Below are 12,046 nucleotides of genomic sequence, written 5' to 3'. Positions count from 1 at the left end.
CACACCTACGGTCAATTTAGAGTCACCAGTTAACCTAACCTGCATGTCTTTGGACTGTGGGGGAAACCGGAGCACCCGGAGGAAACCCACGCGGACACGGGGAGAACATGCAAACTCCACACAGAAAGGCCCTCGCCGGCCATGGGGCTCGAACCGGACCTTCTTGCTGTGAGGCGACAGCGCTAACCACTACACCACCATGCCGCCCTGGACAAAGATAAAGCAGATTATTTAAAAGATGCAGTTACACTGTCAGAAATAGGGGTACAGCAGGAGTCTATTTCTGTCCCCCAAGGTACAATCTGCACTAATGTACCCCCTTTGGCTCATTACTGGACCTCAAGGTGCCAAAAAAAGTACATATACAGTTGTGGTCAGAAGTTAATTTAAAAAAAAAACACTAGAATTTGGTGCACAAGATTTAATTTTCTTTGGGTTTTCTGAAATCAACACAAGGTCAAAATTATACATACAGTGTCAAAAATTTACATACACTTACTTAGATTATTAATTCAGAAGTGCTGAAACTTCCAAAATGTCTCTTATCTTGCCAAGGCCGAAGTCTGTTAACTTCCTGTTAGTGATCATGATTGACTACAGCTGGTAGCTTCTCTGTGCCTTCATAAAAAGGGTTTGTTTACAGCACTCATTGGATTGACCAACACACAGTAAAATAGGAAAGTCCAAGGAGCTCAGTGCAGAGCTGAGAAAGAGGATCGCAGATATATACAACTCCGGAATGTCTTTGGAGCCGTTTCTAAACAATTGCAAATTCCAAGATCTGTTCAAACAATTGTATGCAAGTTATTGTGAGGTGTAGTCACTTTGCCAAGCCATTTTGCTTCAAGAAAACCCAAACTGTCACCCTCAGCTGAAAGGAAATTGGTTTGGATGGTCAGGAACAATCCAGGAACCACCATGGCACAGCCCTGCCATGAACTGGAAGCTGATGGATCACTGTCTACAGTTCAGATCACCATGGACTAAGAGACTACTATCCCCCTGCTCCAAAATCGAAACCTTCAAGCTTAACTAAAGTTTGAAGCTGACCACACAGACAAAGAAAAAGCCTTCGGGAGGATAGCTGTATGGTCAGATAAGACAAAGATTGAGTTGTTTGACCACAATGACCACCATGTACAGAGGGACACTGTACCAGCTGGTGGTGGTGGTAGGATCATCATGCTCTGGGGCTGTTTTGCTGCCAGTGGAACTGGTTCATTGCACAAAATGGATAGAATAATGAAGAAGGAGGACTACCTCAGAATTCTTCAGCATAAGCCATCAGAAACTTGAACACGATTTGGGACTTGGGAGTTACAACAGGACAGTAAACCCAAATACGCATCAGAGCTGATTGTGGAGGATAAAGTAGGCTAACATTAAGCTTAAAACAAGCCATGACTTCAACTCTATTGAAAATATATGGACTGTGCTTATAAGTCGAGTCCATGCCAAGGAAAAAAAATTTTTAATTGAACTCTACCAATTCTACCATGAAGAGTCGTGAAATATCCAACCAGAATTCTGCCAGAAGCTTGTTCATGGTAAACAAACATGTTTGGTCAAGGTGAATCTTGCGAAGAGACATTTTACCCAAATATTACAGTAGGTGTGCTGTACATATATTTTTGAGACTGTATGTATAATTTTGAGCCTGTGTTGATTTCAGAAAACCCAAAGAAAATTAAAACTTGTGCACCAAATTCTAGTGTTTTTTTTATTAAAGATGTTTGCTTTACAATCATTCTGCCACAGAAAAAGAACAGTTCAAAGAAATTACTGAAAGCCCAAATATTGCCATGACATTCATATCCAAGATGACATTCATGTCACTGTATGTAAACTTCTGACCACAACTGTATGTTCCTAAGCGGTATATAAAGGGTACAAATAAGTACCTTATGGCCCTTTTCCACTACCCTTTTTCAGCTCACTTCAGCTCGCTTCAGCTCACTTCAGCCCGACACGGCTCGCGTTTCGACTACCAAAGAACAGCACGACTCGGCTCGCTTCAGCCCTGCTTAGCCCCTAAAACTCGCACCGTTTTGGAGTGGGGCTGAAGCAAGCCAAAGCGAGCCGAGTGAGGCTGGGGGCGTGAGCAGACACTCCCCTGTGCACTGATTGGTGAGGAGGAGTGTCCTCACATGCCCACACACGCCCCACGAGCACGCTGGGATCTGTAAACACCGTAAACCCGGAAGAAGAAGAATTACGAATTACGAGAATTTCTGAAGCCTTATGCGCCTCGCCTCATCTATACGCTCTTGCCAGTATCTGTTGGCGTTGTCGGTGACAACAAGCCACAGCACCAAGACCAGCAACACTAACGACTCCATGTCCTCCATGTTTATTGTTTACTATTCGGGTCGTGAGACTACCGCTTAAAAGCTCACTGATGTCACTGTTTGCGCTGCTTAACGACATCACGTGACGTCCACCCACTTTCGCTAACTCCACCCAATGTGTCCACCCACTTCCAGCCAGCACGGTTCAGCGCGGTTGTAGTCGAAATGCAACTCCAGCAGCCCCACTCAGCCCGACTCAGCACGGCACGGCTCAGCCCGACTCAGCCGCGTTTGTAGTGGAAAAGCGGCATTAGAGAGTACTGCTCCAGTGACAAGCCATTGTACCCCTAAAGGCACAACAATGTACTTTATTTTCTGAAAGTGCAGAGCTTTACCAATCCAAGATCCAGAACGATTCTTAAGTGGAAGTGAAATTTGTTACATTTGCCCATGTTTGTCAGTGGTTTTGCGATGTAATTGGCTGTAATTTACAGATGTATATTACGGACCAGACTTCCTTAAATGCTGAGGTTCCATGTGCGAAAGGTTTATGTACAAAATCCAACACAAACTAAGTCCAAATCTCAGATCTACCAACCCCATTTCCAGAAAAGTTGGGATATTTTCCAAAATGCAACAAAAGCAAAAATCTGTGATTTGTTAATTTGTGTGAACCTTTATTTAACTGACAAAAGTACAAAGAAAAGATTTTCAATAGTTTTACTGACCAACTTAATTGTATTTTGTAAATATAAAGGAAGTTATATTTACAAAATGCCCTGTGATGACCTGGCGACTTGTCCAGGGTGTACCCCGCCTTTCGCCCGTAGTCAGCTGAGATAGGCTCCAGCTTGCCTGCGACTCTGTAGAACAGGATAAAGCGGCTAGAGATAATGAGATGAGATGAGATGAGATGAGATGAGATGAGATATTTACAAAATACAACTGCCAACTGAGGTTCTCTTCCAACACAGAAGGGATCCTGAGGAAGTGCCACCAGAGGACGTACCTACTAAGGAAACTGAACTCTTTTTCTGTCAGTCAGAACATCTTGTTGACATTCTATTATGCATTCATTGAAAGTGTTTTAGCTTTTTCTATATGCTGTTGGTATTACTCCATTACTGTACAGGATAGGAACCGCCTGCATAATATTGTCAAGGTGTGTTCTAAGATTATTGGACTTCCTGCTCGCCACCTGAATACTGTGTACGAGCAGCAGGCTAGCGGCCTGGCTCGTCGAATTCTTAAGGACTCGACTCATGCTTTGTTCCCGGCGTTTGAGCAGCTGCCATCTGGTCGCAGGTTCCGCTGTCCGGCCTGTAAGACCCAGAGGAGGAGAGCAACCTTTGTTCCAAGTGTTATTCTCCTTCTGAACTCTAAGAAGTCTAAGACAGTTACAATAACTTAAGTCTTCTGTACAATACTCTAGTGCAATATCACATGTCCTGATGTGCAATATTGCAATATCACCTTGTCACTTTAACTACAATGTCACTCTAATCATATTGTCTTTTTAATTTTATCCACGCGTAATTTTATTTATTTGCCATATTTTATCTGCTGCTTTTTTTTTTGCCCACCCATTTTTGTGATTTTATTCTTTTTGTGATTTTATTTTCTTGCTCTTTTAATGTACCGCTCTTTGCCCTTCTAATTGCCCTTCGGGGATAGGCTCCAGCTTGCCTGCGACCCTGTAGAAGGATAAAGCGTCTAGAGATAATGAGATGAGATGAATAAAGGATATTGATTGAAAGTTTTCTAATCTTTCTGCAATGTTAGCATCTCAAAAAGCACAGTGAGGCAGAAAGGCTACAATAGCAGACTCCCAATCTTCAATTATCCTGTTTCAGTGAGCCTGTGCCCAGTGTCGTCTCAGCTGACAGGAGTGGAACTTACCTTCTGCTGGTTTTTTGCCCATCTGCCTCAACAAATGATATAATGCGCATTCTGAGATGCTTTTCTGCTCACCACAGTTGTAAAGTGTGGTTATTACCTCGCCCGTGACGGAGTAAGCGGGGCGAGGTATTGTAATCAGTGCAGTTTGTTTGTTTGTCTGTTAACAATCTTGCGTCTAGACGGTTGCACCAATTCACTTCAAATTTTCAGGGTAGATGGGCAATGGTCCGTAGATTACCTGATTAAATTTTGGGGGTAATCGGGTCAAGGTGATAGACAAATGTTTACTATTATGAGCATATACAGTGGGGCAAAAAAGTATTTAGTCAGTCACCAATTGTGCAAGTTCTCCCACTTAAAAAGATGAGAGAGGCCTGTAATTTTCATCATAGGTACACTTCAACTATGAGAGATAAAATGAGAAAAAAAAATCCAGAAAATCACATTGTCTGATTTTTAAAGAATTTATTTGCAAATTATGGTGGAAAATAAGTATTTGGTCAATAACAAAAGTTCATCTCAATACTTTGTTATATACCCTTTGTTAGCAATGACAGAGGTCAAACATTTTCTGTAAGTCTTCACAAGGTTTTCACACACTGTTGCTGGTATTTTGGCCCATTCCTCCATGCAGATCTCCTCTAGAGCAGTGATGTTTTGGGGCTGTCGCTGGGCAACACGGACTTTCAACTCCCTCCAAAGATTTTCTATGGGGTTGAGATCTGGAGACTGGCTAGGCCACTCCAGGACCTTGAAATGCTTCTTACGAAGCCACTCCTTTGTTGCCCGGGCAGTGTGTTTGGGATCATTGTCATGCTGAAAGACCCAGCCACATTTCATCTTCAATGCCCTTGTTGATGGAAGGAGGTTTTCACTCAAAATCTCACGATACATGGCCCCATTCATTCTTTCCTTTACACGGATCAGTCGTCCTGGTCCCTTTGCAGAAAAACAGCCCCAAAGCATGATGTTTCCACCCCCATGCTTCACAGTAGGTATGGTGTTCTTTGGATGCAACTCAGCATTCTTTCTCCTCCAAACATGACAAGTTGAGTTTTTACCAAAAAGTTCTATTTTGGTTTCATCTGACATTCTCCCAATCCTCTTCTGGATCATCCAAATGCTCTCTAGCAAACTTCAGATGGGCCTGGACATATACTGGCTTAAGCAGGGGGACACGTCTGGCACTGCAGGATTTGAGTCCCTGGCGGCGTAGTGTGTTACTGATGGTAGCCTTTGTTACTTTGGTCCCAGCTCTCTGCAGGTCATTCACTAGGTCCCCCTGTGTGGTTCTGGGATTTTTGCTCACCATTCTTGTGATCATTTTGACCCCATGGAGTGAGATCTTGCGTGGAGCCCCAGATCGAGGGAGATTATCAGTGGTCTTGTATGTCTTCCATTTTCTAATAATTGCTCCTACAGTTGATTTCTTCACACCAAGCTGCTTACCTATTGCAGATTCAGTCTTCCCAGCCTGGTGCAGGTCTACAATTTTGTTTCTGGTGTCCTTTGACAGCTCTTTGGTTTTGGCCATAGTGGAGTTTGGAGTGTGACTGTTTGAGGCTGTGAACAGGTGTCTTTTATACTGATAACGAGTTCAAACAGGTGCCATTAATACAGGTAATGAGTGGAGGACAGAGGAGCCTCTTAAAGAAGAAGTTACAGGTCTGTGAGAGCCAGAAATCTTGCTTGTTTGTAGGTGACCAAATATTTATTTTACTGAGGAATTTACCAATTAATTCATTAAAAATCCTACAGTGTGATTTCCTGGATTCTTTCCCCCCATTCTGTCTCTCATAGTTGAGGTATACCTATGATGAAAATTACAGGCCTCTCTCATCTTTTTAAGTGGGAGAACTTGCACAATTGGTGGCTGACTAAATACTTTTTGCCTCACTGTAGGAACTCCCATATGGCCTTTCATTTGGTACCACGATCTTTGACCTTGAGTGACCTTGAAAGGTCAAACTCAAAGTCATGGATTTTCAAAGGGCTGTCACTTGAAAATGGTTGAGGGTAGACGAATATTTACCATGATCAACTTATAGGATGTGCCATATGGGCTTTCATTTGGCGCCATGATCTTTGACCTTGAGTGACCCTGAAAGGTCAACCTGAAGGTCATGGGTTTTCAAAGATCTATAACTTTAAAATGGTTCATGATAGCCAGATATTTACTATAATCAACATATAAGAAGTCCCATATGGGCTTTCAGTTGCCGCCATGCCCTTTGACCTTGAATGACTTTGAAATGTCAAACTCAAGGTAATGGATTTTTATAAGACTATAACCTGACAGCTGATGACTGAGAAATATTACCATTATCAGTATACAGGTATAAAATAAGTGCTGCCAGGCGAGGTTTGTTTTGCCTGGCAACACTTGTTTGAGTTATCTTAAGCTTCCTGTCGGCTTGAACATTCTCCTCTGTTCTCTCTCACCGAGTGCCATTTCTGCCCACAAAACTGCTGTGCTTTTTTTTTCCTGTGATTTTTTTTTTGCACCATTCTGTGTAAACTCTATAAACTGTGTGAAAATCCTAGCAGTTTCTGAAATACTCAAACCAGCCTGTCTGCCACCAACAACCATGCTATGATTAAAGTCTCTCAGATCACATTTTGTCCCCAGTCAAATGTTTGACGTGAACATTCAAGGAAGCCGCTGGGATTTTTTAAACCTGGGCCATATTTTCCCATGTCCTTGGGTCCATATTTAGTACAGACAAAAACGACTGAAATCGGTCCAGTATTGAGTTAGAACGCTATAACGGGCAACCACAAAATGGCTATATAATGTAATCCTATGGGGCAAACATCTGCGTCAAAGTAAACCACATGTTTTCACCACTGACAGGCTCATAACGTTATTATACAGTACCAGTGAAAAATTTGGGCACACCTACTCATTCATAGATTTTTCTGTATTTTGACTATTTTGTTTAGAGTTTATATTTTGAGAAACAGAAGCTGTAGAAACTATACCCAACACAAGGTTGACTGGGCAGAAAAAGCTGTACTCTTGTGGGCAGAGGAGTGCACCTACAACAGAACCCTGCATGCAGTAGGAGATCTCTCTGATTTAGTACAAACAGACAAGCTGCAGGGTGGCACGGTGGTGTAGTGGTTAGCGCTGTCGCCTCACAGCAAGAACGTCCGGGTTCGAGCCCCGTGGCCGGCGAGGGCCTTTCTGTGTGGAGTTTGCATGTTCTCCCCATGTCCGCGTAGGGGTGCTCCAGTTTCCCCCACAGTCCAAAGACATGCAGGTTAGGTTAACTGGTGACTCTAAATTGACCGTAGGTGTGAGTGTGAATGGTTGTCTGTGTGTCAGCCCTGTGATGACCTGGCGACTTGTCCAGGGTGTACCCCGCCTTTCGCCCGTAGTCAGCTGGGATAGGCTCCAGCTTGCCTGCGACCCTGTAGAACAGGATAAAGCGGCTAGAGATAATGAGATGAGATGAGATGAGATGAGATGAGATGAGATGAGATGAGACAAGCTGCAATGCCACTATCTGGTCTGGTATCCGTTTAGTGCTCTGTATCTGAATCTATATTCAGATTTAAAGCAGAGGTGGGTGAGGTCTAGACTAGAAACTGAACATATAATGTGATCTAAACAGGTATGAATAGGGGGCACACAATTAGTTTTGTTTTAAGTTTACTTGTTTTTGACAGTACCAGGGCTTGAACTCATAACGTTCTGATCGGTAGCCCAAAGAATAAACAACTGAGCTTCCACTGCTCCAGCAAGGCAGAAGCTAAGAGCATTATAAAGCACAATATAAAAGTGTTGTAGTAACAGTATGGCAGCATGAAGTCAAGGGTTGATATCTGCATGTGATACACAGATAAGGCAGATCAGTAGGGGTTGGAAGGCGTGACAGAAGACAATAATAATGAATCACTCATGACAGCAGATTAAATAAAACATGATACTGGGATCATGTGATATTATAAATATAAGGAAGACAGTGGAACATACACTCATCGGCCACTTTAATGGGAACTTGTTCTTGATTCTAAGATTCCTGTTCTTGGCTGGCAGGAGTGGAACCCAATGTGGTCTTCTGCTGTTGCATGCTGAGATGCTTTTCTGCTCACCACGGTTGTAAAGAGTTGCTATGAGTTACTACAGTGGTGCTTGAAAGTTTGTGAACTCATTGTCATCTCATTATCTCTAGCCACTTTATCCTTCTACAGGGTCGCAGGCAAGCTGGAGCCTATCCCAGCTGACTACGGGCGAAAGGCAGGGTACACCCTGGACAAGTCGCCAGGTCATCACAGGGCTGACACATAGACACAGACAACCATTCACACTCACATTCACACCTACGGTCAATTTAGAGTCACCAGTTAACCTAACCTGCATGTCTTTGGACTGTGGGGGAAACCGGAGCACCCGGAGGAAACCCACGCGGACACGGGGAGAACATGCAAACTCCACACAGAAAGGCCCTCGCCGGCCCCGGGGCTCGAACCCAGGACCTTCTTGCTGTGAGGCGACAGCGCTAACCACTACACCACCGTGCCGCCCAGGAGTTTGTGAACCCTTTAGAATTTTCTATATTTCTGCATAAATATGACCTAAAACATCATCAGATTTTCACACAAGTCCTAAAAGTAGATAAAGAAAACCCAGTTAAACAAATGAGACAAAAATATTATACCCGGTCATTTATGTATTGAGGAAAGTGATCCAATATTACATATCTGTGAGTGGCAAAAGTAGGTGAAGCTTTGCTTTCAGTATCTGGTGTGACCCTCTTGTGCAGCAATAACTGCAACTAAACGTTTCCGGTAACTGTTGATCAGTCCTGCACACCGGATTGGAGTAATTTTAGCCCGTTCCTCCGTACAGAACAGCTTCAACTCTGGGATGTTGGTGGGTTTCCTCACATGAACTGCTCGCTTCAGGTCATTCCACAACATTCCGATTGGATTAAGGTCAGGACTTTGACTTGGCCATTCCAAAACATTTAACTTTATTCTTCTTTAACCATTCTTTGGTAGAACGACTTATGTGCTTAGGATCATTGTCTTGCTGCATGACCCACCTTCTCTTGAGATTCAGTTCATGGACAGATGTCCTGACATTTTCCTTTAGAATTCACTGGTATAATTCAGAATTCATTGTTCCATCAATGATGGCAAGCCGTCCTGGCCCAGATGCAGCAAAACAGGCCCAAACCATGATACTACCACCACCATGTTTCACAGATGGGATAAGGTTTTTATGCTGGAATGCAGTGTTTTCCTTTGTCCAAACATAACGCTTCTCATTTAAACAAAAAGTTCTATTTTGGGCTCATCCATCCACAAAACATTTTTCCAATAGCCTTCTGGCTTGTCCACGTGATCTTCAGCATGCTGCAGATGAGCAGCAATGTTCTTTTTGGAGAGCAGTGGCTTTCTCCTTGCAACCCTGCCATGCACACCATTGCTGTTCAGTGTTCTCCTGATGGTGGACTCATGAACATTAGGCAATGTGAGAGAGGCCTTCAGTTGCTTAGAAGTTACCCTGGGGTCCTTTGTGACCTCGACGACTGTTACACGCTTTGCTCTTGGAGTGACCTTTGTTGGTCGACTACTCCTGGGGAGGGTAACAGTGGTCTTGAATCGCCTCCATTTGTACACAATCTGACTGACTGTGGATTGGTGGAGTCCAAACTCTTTAGAGATGGTTTTGTAACCTTTTCCAGCCTGATGAGCATCAACAACGCTTTTTCTGAGGTCCTCAGAAATCTCCTTTGTTCATGCCATGATACACTTCCACAAACATGTGTTGTGAAGATCAGACTTTGCTAGATCCCTGTTCTTTAAATAAAACAGGGTGCCCACTCACACCTGATTGTCATCCAATTGATTGAAAACACCTGACTCTAATTTCACCTTCAAATTAACTGCTAATCCTAGAGGTTCACATACTTTTGCCACTCACAGATATGTAATATTAGATAATTTTCCTCAATAAATAAATGACCAAGTATAATATTTTTGTCTCATTTGTTTAACTGGGTTCTCTTTATCTACTTTTAGGACTTGTGTGAAAATCTGATGTTATTTTAGGTCATATTTATGCAGAAATATAGAAAATTCTAAAGGGTTCACAAACTTTCAAGCACCACTGTATATCTTTCCTGGCAGCTTGAACCGATCTGACCATTTTTCTCTGACCTCTCTTATCAACCCACAGAACTGTTTTTTTGTTTTTCGCACCATTCTGTGTAAACTCTAGAGACTGTTGTGTGTGAAAACCCCAGGAGATCAGCAGTTTCTGAAATATTCAAACCAGTCCATCTGGCTCAAACCAACACCCATGCCGCAGTGCAAGTAACATTTTGATATCACAATTTTTTCCATTCTGATGTTTGAAGTGAACATTAACTGAAGCTCTTGATTTGTATGTGCATGATTTTATGCATCGTGCTGCTGTCAAGGGACCGGCTGATTAGAGAACTGCATAAAACAGCAGGTGCGTGGGTGTTCCTAATAAAGTGGCCAGTGACTGTGTGCATGTACACTACTACACTGTGAAGCTTATCACATGATCCCACATGATACATTTCAGTGAAATCATATGTTCACGGTGGTGTAGTGGTTAGCACGGTCGCCTCACAGCAAGAAGGTTCTGGGTTCAAGCCCAGTGGCCGATGGGGGCCTTTCTGTGTGGAGTTTGCATGTTCTCCCCATGTCTACATGGGTTTCCTCTGGCTGCTCCGGTTTCCCCCACAGTTCAAAGACATGCGGTTAGGTTAATATGGGACGGCCTTGGGCTGAGGTGCCCTTGAGCAAGGCACCTCCCTGGGCGCTGTTAGCATGGCTGCCCACTGTTCTGAGTATGTGTGTGTGTGCTCATTGCTCACGTGTTCACTGCTTCAGATGGGTTAAATGCAGAGAGGAATTTCACAAGCGTGCGATGAATAAAGTTGTTGTTCTTCTTCTTCTCACAACAAGAAGGTTCTGGGTTCGAGCCTGGTGGCCGACGGGGGCCTTTCTGTGTGGAGTTTGCATGTTCTCCCCATGTCTGTGTGGGTTTCGTCCGGGTGCTCCGGTTTCCCCCACAGTCCAAAGACATGCAGGTTAGGTTAACTGGTGACTCTAAATTGACCGTAGGTGTGAATGTGAGTGTGAATGGTTGTCTGTGTCTATGTGTCAGCCCTGTGATGACCTGGCGACTTGTCCAGGGTGTACCCCGCCTTTCGCCCATAGTCAGCTGGGATAGGCTCCAGCTTGCCTGCGACCCTGAACAGGATAAGCGGTTACAGATAATGGATGGATGTTCACTTATTCATCTTCAATATTCGCTTTGTCATGGCCATCATCGTGTAGTATCTCACTGGGCTGCGACTAGTTGGAGACACAACAATTGCGATAAAATATTCGAATTAGCGACAATTTTCACTTGGAATCACACTGAATTGATATTCGCATATTTTACCACAATTGTTGTCTCCAACTAGTCGCAGGCAGGGAAGTAGAGGAAGCATCACGGAAATTGACCTGAGAAGGAAGGGTTCGCGACAGCTTTGCGACACCAACGGCGCATTTGCAGCTATTTTGAGAGAAATTTTGTCGCGCGAATTTTTTGAACATGTTCAAAATTTCAGCGACGAAGGAGCGGCACTTTGCGACTCGTGCGAGGAACTTGAGAAGCCCCGCGAATGTTTCAAGACACTTTTGAAACTGTCGCAAATGACGTTCGCAATTTGTCGCAAGCTGTCGCAGCACAGTGAGATACTGGCTTAAACTGCACACATTTATCATGTGTGCAGTTTTATAAGGAAATTGGCTGGGAGGTTTTACTGAGCACTTTACAGAACCAGACACAGTTCTTCTGAAGACTTTACTTCTTATTTCTGCAT

The sequence above is a fragment of the Neoarius graeffei genome, chromosome 20 (assembly GCF_027579695.1).
Source record: "Neoarius graeffei isolate fNeoGra1 chromosome 20, fNeoGra1.pri, whole genome shotgun sequence".
In the NCBI taxonomy this organism is placed as follows: domain Eukaryota; kingdom Metazoa; phylum Chordata; class Actinopteri; order Siluriformes; family Ariidae; genus Neoarius; species Neoarius graeffei.
This window is presented reverse-complemented; position numbering follows the sequence as displayed.